Source organism: Mandrillus leucophaeus, unplaced genomic scaffold (genome assembly GCF_000951045.1).
Source record: "Mandrillus leucophaeus isolate KB7577 unplaced genomic scaffold, Mleu.le_1.0 Scaffold391, whole genome shotgun sequence".
Lineage (NCBI taxonomy): Eukaryota > Metazoa > Chordata > Mammalia > Primates > Cercopithecidae > Mandrillus > Mandrillus leucophaeus.
Genome location: NW_012104154.1, coordinates 1748765 through 1760022, shown reverse-complemented (window position 1 = coordinate 1760022; position 11258 = coordinate 1748765). Strand labels below are relative to the sequence as shown.

The 11258-nt window shown below is 50.7% G+C and overlaps 1 protein-coding gene and 1 pseudogene across 1 annotated transcript in view; one reads left to right on the top strand and one right to left on the bottom strand.

Moving 5' to 3' along the window:
• ROR2 (receptor tyrosine kinase-like orphan receptor 2) overlaps nucleotides 1-11258 on the top strand; it is a 247381-nt gene that overhangs the window by 108985 nt on the left and 127138 nt on the right. The window lies entirely within an intron of this gene.
• LOC105547545 lies at nucleotides 2507-3743 on the bottom strand (annotated as a pseudogene).

The window sequence follows — 11258 nt, the reverse complement described above, 5'->3', positions numbered from 1 at the left end:
TCCACCATCTGGGATGGAGTCGTTGCTGTACAGCAGGCATAGCCACTGTCATGAAAGATGAAGCTGGTCTCAAAGACACTAGGACGTTGCAAAGAGCCACATGAGTTTGTTGGATATGGCAGAATTTCTCCAGGTGGGGGAGATAAATGAAGCAAACGTTAGGTATACGTTTTGTAAAATGATAAAACTGTCATTAGTTGTGGTTGGTTCAGTTGTCTCTATTTAGAATGCAAGGGACTCAACGGAAAATGTTAGCACCAATACAGAGAGGTAGTGGGTTGGCTGGAGGATTCAGGACCAACTTAGAAACATCAGTGGCATTTGTATATACCTGTAACCATAAAAACAAGTAATAGAAAAAAAAAATACAGTAGCAGCGAAGCCATTCAGATACCCAGGAGTAACCTTAGTGAGAAATGCTCCACACTCCTGAGACTTCACTGAAAAATTTGAAAGAAGATTAGACTAACTGGAGAAGAAAACCCTGTTGTCTTATGTTATGTTATGTTATGTTATGTTATGTTATGTTGTTATTTTTTTACGGAGTCTTGCACTGTCACCCACGCTGGAGCGTAATGGTGCGATTTTGGCTCACTGCAGCCTCTGCCTCCCAGGTTCACGCAATTCTCCTGTCTCAGCCTCCCAAGTAGCTGTGATTACAGGCACACACTACCAAACCTGGATAATTTTTTGTACTTTTAGTAGAGACGGGGTTTCACTATGTTGCCCACACTGGTCTGGAACTACTGACCTCGTGATCCACCCGCTTCCATCTCCCAAAGTGCTGGGATTACAGGCATGAACCGCCACACCCGGCCAGAAAAGCCTGTTGTTACTGGGAAAGTAACATTGTAACGATATCTGTTCTCTCGAAATTAACATACAAATTTAGTACAGTTCCAACTAGCACCCCAGTGAGTATTTTATAGAATTTGGCTTGCTGTTTCTGAAGTCCATGTAGAACTGAAAGTGAGCAAGAAGAACCAAGACAGTTTTGAAAAAGTGAAATTATCGTGAGAACCTTGCTTTACCCAGTGTCAAAATGTGTTGTCGTAATTAAATAGACAAACAGATCAAAAGAAGAGAATAGATAATCCACACACAGACCTATGGAATATATGGAATTGATTTTTCTTTTCTTTTTTTTTGAGACGGAGTCTCGCTCTGTTGCCCAGGCTGGAGTGCAGTGGCGCAGTCCCTGCTCACTGCAAGCTCTGCCTTCCTGGGTCCATGCCATTCTCCTGCCTCAGCCTCCTGAGTAGCTGGGACTAGAGGTGCCTGCCACCATGCCTGGCTAATTTTTTGTATTTTTAGTAGAGACAGCGTTTCACTGTGTTAGCCAGGATGGTCTAGATCTCCTGACCTCGTGATCCACCCGCCTTGGCCTCCCAAAGTGCTGGGATTACAGGCGTGAGCCACTGTGTCCGGCCCATCTCAGGATTCTTAATGTAATCATGCCCACAAAGTCCCCTTAGCCATGTAAGGCGACGTGGTCACAGGTTCTGGGGATTAGGATGTGGCCATCTTGGGTGGATCCTTATTCCATCTTCCACACTATATTAGGAAACAGAAAATAACATAAGTTATGATTTCAAGCTATCATATCAGCAGGGTTTAAGGTGAGGGTATGGGGAACTGGGCATTTTAATAAATGGCGAAGTGTAGATGACCACATCCGCTTTGGAGGACAGTCAGCTGTCCTTCTTAAAATCAATAACAGGTACACCCATGAACCTGGTAATTCTGTGTCTTGGGATTTGCCTTCCAGACACACTGAGCTCAGGGCACAGAGAAGTCAGTATGAGGATATTTATGGCAATGCTGTTTGTGGGAGAAAAAGAAACATTATAACTAAGTGATTACTGTTTTGGAAATGACCAGAAAACCAACCCATATGTATGGAATATTAGTGCTAGGGAATATGACACAGCAATGAAAAAAAAAACGAGGTGGCTCAAACCTCAAAGATCTCCAAGTTATAGCTCAACGAAAAGTCATTTGCAAAACAGCACGTAGATAGTTTGTTTGGCGATTTAGGCCAAACAGCATGTTCAAAACACCATGTTCCTACAGGCAGAGGAAGACCTGAGAGCGTAAATGACACAGTACTAACTTACATCTGGGGAGGTTCAAGTTACGTCCAGGGGGCTTCAGCTTTATCTACACGTGTGACTCAGAGAGGAGTGTATTCACGTCATACTTGCAGAGTATAAAAGAAGGTTCGAAATGTGAGGGTATGATGAAGCACAGTAAAGGGTGTAATGAAACAGAAGGTCAGATACTCTGCAGTAATCTCCAGAAGTCCACGTTCTTTAGGAAATCATACTTGATTCTAGGGCTACGGATTACACATGAACAGGGCCATGTGGCCTGGGGTGGGAATCAGGCTCGGAGCCCAGGGTTCTTTCTAGCCGGCTTCCTTGGAAGTGTTAGTTTTTTGTTTTTTTTTCCCAGTGGAAAATAACTTTTATTGAGACCCCATGAGCTGCAAAATCTGTTCCTGGCATTAAGCTCCTTCTTCCTTTGCCATTCGGTCTTCCTTAGGTAGTCCCATGAATGCTTTCTTCTCCTCCATGGTCTGGAAGCAGCCATAGCCAAACTTGGAGGTGGTGTCGTGAACTTAAGGTCCATCTTCTCCAGAGCCCGCCGCTTCGTCTCCACCAGCAAGGACTTGCGGAGGGCGAGCACCTGCTTCTTGGTTCCCACCACACAGCCTTTCAGCAGGACAAAGTCATTGGTCACTTCACCGTAGTGGACAAAGCCACCCAGAGGGTTGAGGCTCTTGCCAGACAGGTCATAGTCGGTGGAGGCATTGTTCTTGATCAGCTTGCCGTCCGTGATAAGGTAGCCCTGGCCAATCTTACAGATCTTCTTGTTGACCTCAGTGCAGTGATGGTCGCCTTTCTGCCCAGCGTGTGCCACAGAGAAGGCCACACGAGCAGGATGCCACGCCCCAATACAGGCCACCTTGCGCAGGCCTCCGTGGGTCTTGTGGGGCAGCTTTTTGGTGTGCCAACGACTGGTGACCCCTTTGTAGCCTTTGCCCTTGGTCACCCCGATGACATCTATCATCTCGTCCTGCCCAAACACTTGGTTCACAGGTACCTACTGCTCAAGCCTCTTCGCGGGCCCCATCCGGCTTCTCGGCCACAGTGCCTCTGTTCATTTGGATGTCCATCAGGTGGGCCTTCTTCTGGCACAGAGGAAGCAGGTGCATAGGGTGTGGGCAATGATGCAGATGACGTGGCAGTACTTCTTCATGCTGCTAAAGTCCTTCTCCAGCTGCTTCTTGCCATCCTCATCCTGCCATTTCTTGCAGTACTTGGTAAAGGCCTTTGTCTTAGATTTATGCCAGTTCTTATAGAAACGCCTCTTGCATTCATCACTAATGTGCTCAGTGAATACATCAGTATCTGGAGACTGACGAAGACGTCAGTGAAGGTCTGGAGGCCTTGAGGGGTTTTCATGTAGCCCACAATGCCCACAACCACCATGGGTGGCATCTCCACAATGGTCACAGCCTCCACCACCTCCTTCTTGTTCACTTTGAATCCTGACCTGTCGACTTCCCGCATGGTGTGGGTCATGCCAGCCTTGTATCCCAGGAAGGCTGTGAGGTGGACTGGATTGGACGGGTCATCCTTAGGGAAGCTCTTCACCTTCCCACGATGCGTGCTGCTGTGCTTCCAAGGCAGGAAGCCGAGGGACCCATGTCTGGGAGGGGAGAACTTTCTGTGAGACATCACGCTGTCAAATCCCGCCGGTAAAGGTCGGTCGGCCTTCGGTTTCCGCTGGATAAAGCCAAATCTGGAAGTGTTAGTTTTAACAGGAAAGTTGAAGAGAAGAGGGGAGCTTCGAAGCACATCTTCGAAAGTGAAGAGATTGCATTTTCGGCAGTCAAGGTGTTTTCCATGTGGCAGTTTATTTCTACCTCCGGGGCCCCTTTATTTGAGCTCTTGTTCTCTTTCCTCACCCCTGGATTGATTCTCCTTGTTGAAATCAAGAAAAGCCTGGAAATCTCATCTGACCATCGTTGGGAGGTAAAGAAGAGTTGGTGGGAACATTTCCTGTGATTCTCCTAAAATTATAGAACCACACAAGAAAGAGTTTGGTCCCATAGTAAGGCTGACCAAAGTGATCCCAAGCAAGCAAGCCCTAGAGTCACTTCTGAAATGTGGGCACCTGCTAGACGTGCCTGCTCGACATCTGTTCGGATGGGCTGATGGAGGGTGGTCACTGTGGAACTGCACTTAGCGCTGGGGAATGTTTCCCTGGAGACTCACTGTAATCCATTGTTACGAGTCCTGATGCTCCTAGACAATAATGATACTTTTTAAGAATTGCAATTGCTTTAAAAATCTCCAAACACTAAAGGAGAGTGTGTATCTCCCGTTTGTGTGCTACCTGGATAATAGTATAAACATGTCCCCGGCTCTCAGCCAGCGTGAGTCTAGCACAATATTTCAACTACAGCCTTAGGTCCAACTGTTTTTTTTTTTTTTTTCCTGAGATAGAGTCTCACTCTGTCACCCAGGCTGGAGTGCAGTGGAGCGATCTCAGCTCACTGCAACCTCTGCCTCCCAGGTTCAAGCGATTCTTCTGTCTCAGTCCCCCGAGTAGCTGGGATTACAGGCACGCGCCACCACACCTGGCTAATTTTCTATTTTTAGTAGGGTTTCACCATGTTGGCTGGGCTGGTCTCGAACTTCCGACCTCAGGTGATCCTCAGCCTCCCAAAGTTCTGGGATTACAGGCATGAGCCACCTCGCCTGGCCCCAAATGTTATTTTTAAAAAATTAAGCGTTAGCCAGATTGATTAAAACACAGATGACACTGAGCAGAACCCCCATATATCCACGTCCATCATCTGATGCCCTGCCTCCAGATGGGTGGACAGACAGAGGTCCAGTCCTTTTCTGAAAAGCCAGCAGAATTTACATACAGCTCCGCCCCCCTGGTTTAATTTAATTTCTATGCTTCACTCTTAATCCTGACCTTCAAGGTAGGGAATTCGCAGGAAAAGAGTTTTTTGTCAGCTTATTGAATGCCATTCTTTCTTGATTAGGACTGGCATACATACGTTATCAGAAGCAGAAATCAAGAAATAGCCTCAAACCAACGCATTTCCTTGTTATGTTTCGGTAAAAATCACGTCCATTTCTCTGGTGAGAGAAGACTCGAGTATCCTTGGTTTTGTGCCCCAGGTGATAAGGCTCTTCAAGTTTCTGCTTGCTCTGAAAGATTCCACAATATAAATAACTTTCTTTAAAACAGGCTCATCTGTTTTACATTTTGAGACAGTTTCTACACTGCGAGGCAGAGCTGCTAGCCAGGAGTTCTGCTGAAGCTGGCTCCTGCATCCTTCCCGTCCTGGAGAGTGACTCTGCGTGGGTGTTTCCTGCAAGATCAAAGCCTGACTCGAGCTTGGTCGAGTGGAACTTGAGTTCTGGGGAGTGTGATTCCTGGTGGCAGCGAAGATGTGAAGGATGTCTTCCTGCGACCAGCATCTCCTGGCCGGGAAGGGCAGGATCCACTGTGTGCTGGCGGGTGGGGGTCGTTCTCAGGCCTGCTCTCCACCCCCAGGCCTTGCAGGCTGCACACGGAAATGAGAAAAGCAGCTCTGGAGAGAGCTGGGGTGCCGTTGGGTCCCGCCTGCCTAGGCTTACTTTGAAAGACTGGAGCTGTTGCTGTATGAGCGGGCCCCTGCAGGGCCTCCTCTGGCGCCCTCAAGTCTCTATGTGGGAAGTGGGGGGACTGCATTAGGGAGCCCTTTCTGGGGGAATATATGTGTGGTTTGCAAATGTAGCTTGCGTCCCATGTTTTGGTGCATTGTACAGAGGAGCAAGGGGGCGTTGAGGGACCTGGCAGTAGGTCTTGTCTGCAAAGCATTATCTCTGGAAGTTGGGGAGATGGTAGCGAGGCCTAATGAGGGGTCCAGGAGGGAGGGAAAGTGGCCTTCCAGGGGAGTCAGGCATTCTGTCCATGGGACAGGCACTCCTACTGTCTTTCTGGTTCCAAGCCTGTCTGTGCTGTCTGCGGACCTGCACATACTGACGCCTTGAAGCTCTCATTTCCTTTCTCTGTTGAATCCTGCTTTAAGAAGGATGGGGCCACACCCACCTGAGCCCACATTTCCTCCTTGCACTCATCCTCTACCTTCCACATTTCCCCCCTGCCCAATCCGTGCCACTTGTGTCTCTGAGCCTTTGCATGTGCTGTTCCTTCAGCTTGTGATGTCCGCAGCTCTGCCCCGTGTTGTCTCCACATGGTACCCTGTGGTTATCTGGGTACCAGAAGGGCACCTCTTCTTCAACATGTCTATAGCTGCGTTGACAGACAATTTCTGGAGGCACAGTTCTGTTCCTGAAGTCAGTGATACTTGAGCCCCGTCTGCCCTAGAAGGCAAGGGAGTGGTACCTGAAAAGACAGACTCCAGCCCAGTGGCTTTCCGAGGGTCTTCTCCAGAGCTCTGGAGGTCAAAGGAGGTTCAGGGACCACTGCAGAGGGTGCCTCTCGGGGGCAGTGCTGAGGGGACAGGCAAGACTCAAAACTTGAAACCCGAAACCGCTGGCCTGCTCGAATGGAGCAGTTCTGTTGCGTTGTGGTTACTGAGGTTTCTCCTGAGATTTCCTTGAGAGCCTTCAATTCTCTGCAGAAAGTCTTGTCTCGGTAGGCTCCAGATGCCCTAACAAAGCACCGAGACTGGGCGGCTTAAAGAGCAGACATTGATTTCCTACAGTGTGGAGGCTGGAGGTCCATAGTGAAGGTGTTAGCAGGTTTGGTTTCTGGTGAGGGCTCTCTTCTTGGCTTGTAGATGGCCACCTTCTCACTGCATCCTCATGGGGTGGAGAGAGTGGGTGCCAGTGTCTCTTCCTCCTCTTGTAGGATGCCAGCTGTGTTGAATTGGAAGCGCCCTTTTGACCCTTTTAACCTTGACTGCCTCCCCACAGGCGCCGACTACAAACACCATCATACTGAGGTTCACTCCCCACAGGCGCCGACTACAAACACCGTCATACTGAGGTTCACTCCCCACAGGCGCCGACTACAAACACCGTCATGCTGAGGTTCACTCCCCACAGGCGCCGACTACAAACACCGTCATACTGAGGTTCACTCCCCACAGGCGCCGACTACAAACACCGTCATGCTGAGGTTCACTCCCCACAGGCGCCGACTACAAACACCGTCATGCTGAGGTTCACTCCCCACAGGCGCCGACTACAAACACCGTCATGCTGAGGTTCACTCCCCACAGGCGCCGACTACAAACACCGTCATACTGAGGTTCAGGCTTCGACATATTTTGTGGGGACACACTTCAGTCCATGGCAAAGCCTGTAATCCACGCTACAGTATTCCAAGCTTTAAGATGAAGAGACTGAGGCTTAACTTCTCAAGGTCGTCCAGATAGAGAATAGCAGGCCTTGCCTGGGCTCCATTGTTGTAGAAGCCCGGCCGGGAGGCATCCTGGGGTTGGTGTCACCCAGCGGCTCCGTGCGTGAGTGTTAGTCACCTCTGGCTGCAACTGCCATGGTATTGCTTCTTCTGCCAGGTGCTTCTCAGTGGGGACTGTAGTGGTGGTTGCATCTGTGTTGACATTTGTCAGAGCTCTTCATAAGGTACACTTTTTTTTTTTTTTCCCTTTTTTTGAGGTGGATTCTCGCTCTGTTGCCCAGGCTGATGTGCAGTGGCATTATCTCAGCTCACTGCAACCTCCACCTCCCGGGTTCAAGTGATTCTCGTGCCTCAGCCTTCAGAGTAGCTGGGATTACAGGCACCTGCCACCATGCCTGGCTAATTTTTGTATTTTTAGTAGAGATGGGGTTTCACCATGTTGGCCAGGCTCTTCTCGAACTCCTGACCTCAGGGGATCCGCCGCCTCAGCCTCCCACAGTGCTGGGATTACAGATGGGAGCAGCCACGCCCAGCCTGGGTGTGTGTTATTACATGTAGATTATACCCCAGCAAAGCTGATTAGAAGCATGCTTTGGTGTGAGCAAGCTTTGGGTGTGCGTGAGGGTGGCGGCTGGCTTCTGAAAGGTGCTGACTGGGAACTCCCCTAGTGCACATGCTTGACCCGTGGTGAGTTTTGGGTTAGAGTTAGATGGGATGGTGCCCTGGGATGGATGTCTCTATGAACATCTTCTTGCCCGGGATCCACACAGTGAGATCACCTGAAAGTCTTGGATTTGGGGGCAGGCATGGCCTGTGGCTCTGGCTGGTTGCAGCATTCCTAGAAGAGACTCACCAGGTGGTCAGGGCCTGACTTCCCCAGGACAGGCCCTCACCCTGGACCGCCCAGGCCCGACACTGGGAGTGAGGGTGCTGGGTGATGGGGAGGGGTGCGTGCAGAGGTTCTCACTGTGCTCTGGTGTCGCTGGACAGAGGGCCCTTTTCTGAGAAAGTTTCCTCATTCTACCTTGGGCGTAGGGTGGGGAGGGCAGAAAATACAAAACTGCCCCTCCGCTTACAGGCCCCTGTAACTGTCGATGCTGGATTGGATTCGTAATTTTGAACTGCGTCATGAATGCATTTTGCTTTTTCTGGCAATCTTTTGCACACCATGAAATGGTTACTTTACATTAGGATGCATGTGTAGAAAATGCAGGAATGACATCTCCCCTTCCCGCTCCCGCTTCCCCCCCACCGCCCCGCCTTCTCTGTCCCACGGGAGCATGCAAGGACCTGGGGCGAGGCTTGCTATTCTGTATACGGAGGCGGAGTATAGAAAATCATTGCTAACCACGGCCGTTTTGCCCCGTGAACTCATTCAGCTTCTGGTTTTCTTTTCAACCGTCCCAACGGTGTAGGTTCTGGTAGCCACGAACCTATTACACCTAATAGGACAACATCTCGCCAGCGTGGGGGGCTGGACATGGGGCCAGTCCGGGGCTGCAGTTCTTTAGGACGACTTTGAGCAAGTTCAGCCCCAGCTGTCGCCTCCTAAAACTAAGAATATTGCACAGTGGATTTTAGGTTCGCTGTGGACTGAATTGTGTCCTTCCCAAAATTCATATGTTCTCTTCAGACACAGAGAGAGCCTGATACTTGGAGGACGGCCGGAAGAAGTAAAACCGCAGCCTGCGTGACAGCGAGTGGCACGAAGGAGGCGGTGTCTCTGGGGCTGGCAGCTCCCTAGGCGAGGAACAAGTGCTGGTCTGTGGAAGGTGCGGGAGCGTGGAGGCTGAGAGCCCATCTCATGCAGCGGCCCAGAGGAGGCCCCCAGGAACCTGCAAACAGTGTTTCTTTGTGCTCTGGGCTCCCAGGACAGACGACCTGAAACTGGTAGCTAGAAGTCTAGCCACCAGGCAGTAGTTTAAATCAAAATAATCACTTTAAGAAACGGTAGGGAACTTTGCTGGAGAACCATTTCCTCCACCCTGAAACAGGAAAACACGTTCTGATTTATGCTGCTGGCTCAGGGCAGCCTGCTGAAACGTGTGCAGCTCCGTGTTTGATGGCCCCCTCCCTTCCTCTGCCCCGCTGCAGGGATGAAAAAGCATTTAGAAGGAGAGTGTGTGGATGGCCGTTAGTGCCAGAGTGGCTGTTGAAAGGTCCTGCTCTGCAGGAAAGTGGCCTTCAGAGGCCAGAAGGTGCAGACAGCAGGGCCGGCAGCCCAGGGCTGGGAGTGGCTGGAACCAGCGTGGGGGTTGGTTGTGTTTCAAATTGAGATTTTTAGAAAAACTCTGCGGAGCCCTTCTTACTAAACAAGGTCACTCATTCCTCAATGAGAAGCAGACATAGTCCAGCCAAGCAGGGCATGTGCAGAGCCTGGAGCCGGGGTGGTGCCACGGGGCTTGTCTCTCCTGGGGCTCCTCCTGCTGCCCCGGTGTTCCCTGTGATTTATCACCTGCAGACGTCGACATGCATGCGGAGGAACTGTAGTTGTGTGGCGTCTCTAGACATACAGTAATTTCTAAGTGTGAGCAGGCTAGTGGGATTGGGCGTCACGGCCCTTTAGGAGAAGTCCATTTTCTCCTTAGAAAGAGAATGGAAGTCAGCAGCCTCTACTCCCCACCCATGCCTCTCATCTAGATCACCGTTTCTTAAAGGCACCGAGGGCTGTCAGGAAGGATGCGTTATGTCAGAAATGAGAATGTTTCTTTAAAAAATAAGTCTAGGATACAACAGACTGTCTTGATGGGGCCATCTGAGCCTTTAAGCTGGTCATGCACCTGACCTGCCCCGGGGTGGGCATGGAGGACCACCTGGCTCAGACCCCACTGACTTTAGGGCTCCTGCACAGTACCTGCTTGTGTTCTGAGGCCCTCATTCCAGGAGCCACGAGAGGTTGAGGACATCCGCTAGTTCCTGTATGTCTTCAGGGTCTTTGCAGCAGCCAGCCCAGCCCTTTGCAGGGCCGCGGGCCACCTTCTGTGTCTTCTGTATTTCCTGGGTAACTGTGGCTGCTCCGTCCAGCTCCAACACGCTCTCTCCCTCCTGCACATGTAAATACATGCTGTGTGGGTTTTCTTTTCTCTGATTTTTGCTTCTAGTTATTCTCTTTTAAATTCATATCCATTTAGCAAATATTTTGTAAGTGTAAAGAGGAGAAGAAACCCCCGAATGCCCCGTCCGAAGGGCTCGCGTGCAAGGGCGTTCGGGTAGCTCTCGAGTGGGAGCATCTTGTGTTTTCACCTCTGGTCAAGAGAGGGGGCAGACCCCTCTCGAGGGGATGCCCCCCTCACCATTGCTGTAGGAGAGCAAAGAGCTGCAGAGAATTAGGTGGCACCTGCGTGCCAGCTGGATACGGAGCAGCACATCAGTGACATGTGGCTGGAGGAGGCCTCTGGGCTCTTGGGGGAGGAGGAGGGGAGTGGCAGGAGCCCTGGCACCTCCTGCCCGCTGCCCTCTCTTGAGTCAGTGGAGTTCTCTCTGTCTCCTTGACACGATGGACCACTGAGGGCATTGGCCCCCTCCCTGCCCAGCTTTTAATTCCAGAGGTGGAATTAAGATACTGGAATATTCAAAGTACCTGTCTGGGCAAACCCAGCCCATTTCTCCTTGTTGCCTCAGAGGCAGAGAAGCTGTGGACAATTGGAAGTGGGCTGGCTGCGCTGTCCTTTAGGTCACTGTCTGTGGAGAGTGCCCATGCATGTGGCATCCTATTGGCCTCTGGCATGAGACACTGACGCCTAGGGTGAGGACACGGCACCCAAGGGCCAGCGTTTGGGTTCTGGTGCCTGTGCTATTGACTTGCATTCTTGGTGCCTCAGTTTCCTCAGCTGTTAATCGGGATAACGATGGGGTCATTG